The sequence below is a fragment of the Heloderma suspectum genome, chromosome 3 (assembly GCF_057233095.1).
Source record: "Heloderma suspectum isolate Gila_16-S chromosome 3, 16-S_ref, whole genome shotgun sequence".
NCBI classification, from domain to species: Eukaryota; Metazoa; Chordata; class Lepidosauria; order Squamata; family Helodermatidae; genus Heloderma; species Heloderma suspectum.
Genome location: NC_139460.1, coordinates 73,763,295 through 73,770,882, shown reverse-complemented (window position 1 = coordinate 73,770,882; position 7,588 = coordinate 73,763,295).

Here is a 7,588-nt window from a genome sequence, read left to right as displayed (position 1 = left end):
ACACCATTTTGGGTGTGAAGGAGGCTTGGTCACAAGTGGAGTTAGGGTGCAATCCTTTTGCGATGGTTATAAGCCTCCAAACTTGGAGGTTTATGGGCATCCAATGCAGAGCAGGAGAAGCAGCAGAGGCAACTTCGCATCCCCGCTCCTCCAGCTCTGCATTTTACCTAGATGGGTTTTACCTGTTTAGCTGGGGCGCTGTGGAGGGAGAGGGAAGGAGGCTGGAAAGGCCTAGGGATACTGCATAAATTGGCCTCTCCAGTCCCCTCCCCTCCTGAGCTTTGTGACCTCAGAGAGGTATCTGGAATGGCTTTCTCCATGCCAGCTGCAAAGGGGAGGGGAGTATGGATTCCTAGATCAGAGGTCGGAGCACTAAGATCTTGGATCCAGGAATACAAAATATTAAAAATGATTTACGTAGACTACGGCGAAAATAAGGGCAACGCTATTTGTATTGCCCTTATTTTCGCCATAGTCTACGTAAAGATTTATGTAGACTACAGCGACCAAATAAGGAACGCGAATGGCGGCTCCCTATGGGGGCCGCCATTTGCGTACGCACTTTTTTTTTTTTTAAAGTCACCCGTGATAGGCTACGTGACGATTAACGTAGCCTATCACGGCTGACTTTGCAGATCTAGCCGTGATAGGCTATGTTAATCGTCACGTAGCCTATCACGGGGGCGTTTTTTTTTTTTTTAACTTTTAATTTCGCGGCCGGGCAAGGCGAGGTGCCTCCCCCCCGGCCTGAATTTCGGCCGGGCGAGGCGGGAAGCCTTCCCCCCCGGCCTGTACTTCGCGGGGGGAACAGCGAAGCGCCTCCCCCCCACCGCGAAAAGCTGCGAGACCAGGTAAGTGACTTTCGTGCACCCCTAGTGTCCCTTCACAGTTTAGCTCATGGCATCATTGAGGTGCTCAAGCTCCAGCACCATGACAAGGTAACGATCTCCTTTGCTGGGGAACTATGAAATGATTATTATGAACTATGAAATGATTAAATACTTTTCTCCATTAAATCTCAGTTAGCTCAACTGAAACCAGATTTTTTGTTTGTCTATGGGGTTTTTGTTTGTTTGTGTTCTTGTATTTTTGGCATAGCTACTATGACATTCACAACGCTTGGGCATTTTCATCTCTTTCATTGGAAAACAATGTAATCTATTTGTTTTTCCAAGCTCAACACACATTCCTACATTTGTCTTTTATGCTGGTGAATTGAACTAAGAGGTCAGCCTTGACATCAAATCCTTTATCTAAAGGTCAGGTGCATGCCCTGCTTGAGTACCGCAGTACTACATTCTGCATGCCAATTTCCAATGTTCTTTGTTCCTGATTTCTTATTCAGGCAAAAATGTCTGTGATCAGACATTCCACGTAAGCGCTGGTAGGGATGGCGGAGAATTTCTCCCTGAAACTTTGGGGGGCTGAGCGCCAACGTGTTCGGCCCCCCGAACAAGTTTCGGGGAGAAATCCTCCGAACCCCCCCCCCCCCGGGACGGGACTTACCTTCGCCAAATGTCCCTCCCGGCGGCGGGTCCGGCCGGCGGTTCGGCGGGTGTTCGAGCGGGGCAGGAGCGGCAGCTGGTCTTTCGACCGGCTGCCGCCACCGCCATTGCAATAAAACAAACAAACACGCCCCCTGATAGGCTACATGACAATTAATGTAGCCTATCACGGCTAGATTTGCAAAGTCAGCCGTGACAGGCTACGTCAATCGTCACGTAGCCAATCATGGGTGACTTAAAAAAAAAAAAAGCGCATACGCAAATGGCGGCCCCCATAGGGAGCCGCCATTCGCGTTCCTTATTTGGTCGCTGTAGTCTACGTAAAGATTTACATAGAATACGGCGAAAATAAGGGCAACGCTATTTGCGTTGCCCTTATTTTCGCCGTAGTCTACGTCAACATTTACGTAGACTACAGCGACTAAATAAGGAACGCGAATGGCGGCTCCCTATGGGGGCCGCCATTATCCGTACGCGCTTTTCTTTTTTTTTAAGTCACCCGTGATAGGCTACGTGACGATTGATGTAGCCTATCACGGCTGACTTTGCAGATCTAGCCGTGATAGGCTACGTTAATCGTCACGTAGCCTATCACGGGGGCGGTTTTTTTTTTAGTTTTATTGGAATGGCGGCAGCAGCAGCTGGTCGAAAGATCGGCTGCCGCCCCCACCCCTGACGAAGACCCGACGAATCGCCGCCGGGACCTGCCGCCGGAAGGGACATTCGGCAAAGGTAAGTCCCGTCCCAGGGGGGGGTGCGGGGTGCAGGGGGGGTGGAGAATTTCTCTCCAAAACTTGTTCGGGGGGCCGAACACGTTGGCGCTTGGCCCCCTGAAGTTTCGGGGAGAAATTCTCCACCAACCCTACTTAGGTCTGAGTCAACCAACAAGGTCGGGGCTTTTCTTCTGTCCTTAAGTCTCATTTTAATTCGTTTCAGTGAGTAAGTCTGTGCATGCAAGGGGGTGGAAAGGACTCTTGAGCTTTCATATGTTTTTGAACTTTAAGAACATTTTAAGAAAACCTTAACAACAACAAAAAAGCAGCATTATCCTTTGCTGTGCTTTAATTCAGGCCTGCCTATCTTCTGGGCTGTCACCCAAGAAAATTCTTGACACGGTATAGTTTGTTGGACTCTAATGCTAAAGTACTCTTCAATTTTTCTGGATTTGTTTTGTGTGTGTTTTTATTTTTCCTGCTACAGACTATTTCTTGCAAAATGTATTGAGCATTTGTAGAGGAGAACTCAAATCACACTAGGCACTTGTAGATGAAAATACCCAGCTCCTACAGCAAAACATTTGAACTGTCTACCAAGTTGTTTGAAAGCATTTTTAAAATCAGTAGTGTGGAATTGTTCTTCTTGCTTAGAGAATTCAGTCTTTTAAAAATGTGTTCTGTTCTGCTCAGTTTATAGGATCAGATAAGCCATTACGGCCAGTTTTGTGATAAGGTAAAGGCATTTATAAGCATGAAATGTTAGTCAATAAAAGTAGCTGTGTGAGGAAGCTGATTTCAAGGTTCTTGTCTGAGGTTAAATCCAAGCAATAACGAACTAAAGTTCTCAGTCCATTTCTTTTTGTCAGTATCATATAAAATGCAATTCAGCTTGGAGAAATTCTGGACCAGAAAAGCATTCCAATGCATTTTTTATTTCAATAATAATGCAAAAAGGAAAATAATCAGTTATTCTGAACACTGGGTATTACTGTGGATCACCATTGTGAATGGTTGTCCAGTTCGTCAGCCTACATTTTATTATTTTATTTTGAAGGCAAACATTCTGAGTTGAACTGTGAGTAGCCCAAATGATGTAAAACAGGAGTTTCTGAAGTCAAGTATGGGAAATGAAGGGGGCAAAGGGAGAGAAACAGCTGGGAAGTTGCCGTTTTCTTGCCCCCCTGTAAACTTACGCATTTAGCTGAAAGAGAACATTGAAGGCAAAGTTATACTTGAGGTGGGTGACAAAACATTTGGGGACATGAAGAGTTCCCATCATCCTCATACAATACTCAATGCAAGGAAGCATAAATATCTGAACAACACATGGTCTGGGAACCTCTAGTTTAGAAGACAAGTCATATGTAGAAAAGCAAAAGGAAATTGATAGAGATTAATCTACAGAACATGAAATATAATGGCTTTCAAATATTTGAGAGAGTAACAGAAAATCAAGGACCTAGCTATTCAGAATAGGATAAGGAACGGTAGAGTTAAATTCCAGGGCAAAATAGACATTACTTTAAATGTGTGTATAGTAACTATGCCTTTCTTTTATTTTTACTCTACAGTAGGTGTGGGATAATCCATATTTTAAAGGTCCCCTAACCCCTGCTAGGGTCCTGATCCAGATGAGGGGCCTGTGCCTACTGTAGAGTAAAAATGAAAAAAAAGGATGTAGCTGCTAGGCATACACTTAAACTAATATATGTTTTGGCCCTTAGATACTGGTTAAGCATTAATGTGTGTGTGTTTGTATGTATGTTTGTGAGGGAATCTATCATATCAGATCTGCTGAGCAATAGAATGTTATTCTTCAGGTGTTTTGCAGAACACTGCGCAGTAAGCTACATTATTTAAGTATATGTCATCTTGGCTAGAGTAGAGACTTTGATTGTCTGACGTGCAAAAAAGCATCCATGCATACAATTTGGTTGTATTAGCAATTACCCTCATAAGAGGGTATTTTATTGTTATGTTTTTAATTGTGCTTTTACTTTATTTGTTTTTATGATTATTTTAATTAATTTTCTGTTTTAATGTTGGTTTAATTCTTGTTAGCCACCTTTGGTCCTAAGGCATAGCTAGTTGGTTATCAACATCACATGATCAGATTTAGCCTGGTAGAATAATATAACCCCCAGATTACAACATTTAAAAATACACTGCAAATAAAAATGTATTAATAATTAAAATGAGTACTTTTGAGATATGTAGAAAAAAAATAGCCATTTCAAATGAGTGTGTAGAGACCATAAGAGAGCCAAAGCAAATGTTCAACGAACACAGCAGGCCCTTAAACAAATGAAATATTTTAGAGAACTTTTGATGCAATAGTAATATTTTTTTCTTAGCTGAAATTCGTAGCTGAAACGGGAAAATATTATGATACACAACAGACCACAGCCTGCTAGGATTACTTCTTTATATCATGGAAGAAGGGGAGGGGGGTTAACATTTTGTTAAGAGTCTAAAGGGCACATTGAAGCAGCCTCTGAGTAACTGAAACATAAACAGGAAAGAAATCTGATAGAAAGTCTTGGCACTATTCCATTTCAAGACTAATTACTGCCATTCAGGAAAAGGTTTGAATTAAGTAGTGGGGAGACACTGGAATGAAGAAGAGTTGTAGTTTACTCCTTCAACTTTGACCCCTTGATAACGATTTGCAGAATTGAAACACATTGGTTTCTGTTGCATAAAACAAATGAATGGGAAAAAATTCCCTGGAAAATTTGGAACTAAAAATTGTGAAGGCCAGTGTGAACATAGATCTTGAAACTCTAGGCTCACACCCTATCTCTGCCATGGATAAGAAAAGAGTAACTAAGAGAAACACACGCACACATACACACACAATTCTGATTTCCTAAACAAGCAATTGTCATGCATAAAGTTTACTCCAAGACCTCTTGCTTCTTTTCTAAAGGTAGTTTTAGGCTCCAAAGCTTTACACACTTATCTAGGACTAAGTTTTTGAATTCAGCAGGGCTTATTGCTGAGTAGACAGGCACAGGATTGCACTGTTAATGTGTCAGAATCTGAAACTAGTCCAGCCCAGTTTTTAGCAACTGTTCAGTGTCTAATAAGGATAAGCAAAAAATTTGTTCCATCTGAACTTTTATGCAAATTTGCCCATTTGTACCTTGTGAACCAATAAGTGAACTGGAACACAATTATGCACCAATATTAACACTTTTCTGAATTTTTCAGTACAATTCTCCACTCAAACAAATCCACAGAAAAATTCACACATTAGGGGAAAGTCTGAATCAAATTCATACACTAGGGCAAAGTGTGTGCAAAGATGCATACAATAGTGAAAATTACACACAGAAATTCATTGCAATAAGGAAAATACTAGTTTGCAAAAATGCATATATTAGCAAAGTGCACACAAAAATGCATACATTGGGGATAAGTGTGCACAAAGATGTACATACCAGAAGTGTACATGACAATGTATACGATTTTTCATATGGACGTTTGATAAAAATGTACACTGATACTGAATCAGACTGAAACAAAGTTTATGTTGGAAAAGTGAGAAACTGAACAGAACCAAAATGGACAGATTCACCCATCCCTGGCCTCTAGCCAGGTAGCAGCCAGGAAAGATTTCGATAAGCCCTCTCTCTGCTCTTCTGTTTGCACCTGAGTTACCTTAATAACAGCCTTTGTTTGCTGTGAATATCCTGCTGCATCTTCCTTAGGGATGTACAAAAGTCACTTACCTTTTCGAAGGGTGACATTCGCGGTGGGGGGGAGGTGCTCCGTCCCTCCCCCCGAAATTCTCTCCGTCCGGCTCCACTCCACGGCGATTCCATGGAGCCGCTAGCTGGGGCCACCCGAAGCTGGACATCCGGCCGCTGGGCAGCCTGCACAGGGATGCAAATGGCAGCTGCTGTAGCCGCCGCGATTTGCGTCCCTGTATTTTGCCATAATAGGCTACGTAAATATTTACGTAGCCTATCACGGCCAAAAAAAAAAAGGGAACGCAAATGGCGTCCCTGCATTAGCCGTGATAGGCTACATAAGTATTTACGTAGCCTATCACGGCTATAATGAAGACGCGAATGGCGGCCGCGGATGCAGCCACCATTCGCAAAGCAGCACGAACGGCAGCAGGTAGGTGTCCCGTTTCGCGCGCCTTTCGTGGGGTGGGGGGCAGGGGGGCTTCATTCAGCCATGGATTTCGGGGGCCGAGATCCATGGCAGAATTCTCTGACATCACTAATCTTCCTGTATCCATGTTCTTACACTAATCAGCAGCCCCTTTGTGATGGAAGTTTCCCTTGTGCTTCAAAGGTCTTGAGCAAATAAGGGAGGTGCCATGGGTCAGTGGTAGAGCACCTGCTTTGCATGCAGAAGGTCCCAGGTTCGATACCCAGCATCCCCAGGTAGGGCAGGAGAAATGCCTGCCTGAAACCCTAGAGAACGGCTACCATCAGTGCCGACAATACTGGGCTAGATGGACAAAGGGTCTGACTCAGTATAAGGCAGCTTCCTATGTTCCTATGTGCAATCCCATCCATGTTTAGACAGAAAAAAGTCCTACAACTCCCAGCTGGCTGGAGAATGCTGGGAGTAGGGATGGACGAGCCCATCTCTGTCCGGGTCAGGGGGAGCTGGATGAGCTGCTCCCCGCAGCTCATGTGGACAGGACATGCTTGGCAAGCATCCCTGCTCACCCCACTGGCTCATGAGCTGTGCAAACCGCCCCTCCTCTTCACGCCAAGGACTCCAGTCAAGCCCTTGTGCTTTATATGTACAAAGGCTTATAGAATCATAGAATCATGGGGTTGGAAGGGGACTACAAGACCATCAAGTCCAACTCGGTGCAGGGAGCCGGATTCCCAGGCAGTCTCCCATCCAAGTACTAACCAGGGCTCACCACCCCGCTTAGCTTCCAATGCTGAGTCCTGGGTGCAGCCAGCCCTACTCTAGAGGAGGTCAAGGTGACAGCACTGGGGTGCCACTGTCATCCTTCTTTCTCATGCTGGCTGTCAAGGGCTGGGTGTGGGGAAGAAGGGCCTCAGCAGCCAGCCCCCACGCTCTAGCCCTGGCCTCCAGCGAGATCGCTGGGGTGCTGCCGTCACCCTTCTTCCTCGCTCAGCAGCCACGGCGAGGGACAGGCTGGTCATTTTACTTAAGTGTAAGAGACTTATGGAAAATGACCAGCCTGTCCCGCACCTCTGCCGCTCTAGCAAGGCTGGAGGAAGGAGGAGAAGCCCTGCCTTCTTCCCCTCTTGGCAATAGGCGGCTGGCTTGCTGAGGGACCAAGTGCCCACGCTCTTGCCCAACTCAGCACGCAGTGAGTCAGGAAAGTGCTCAGGTCTGTGAACTGGTGTCCAGGGGGGCGAACCA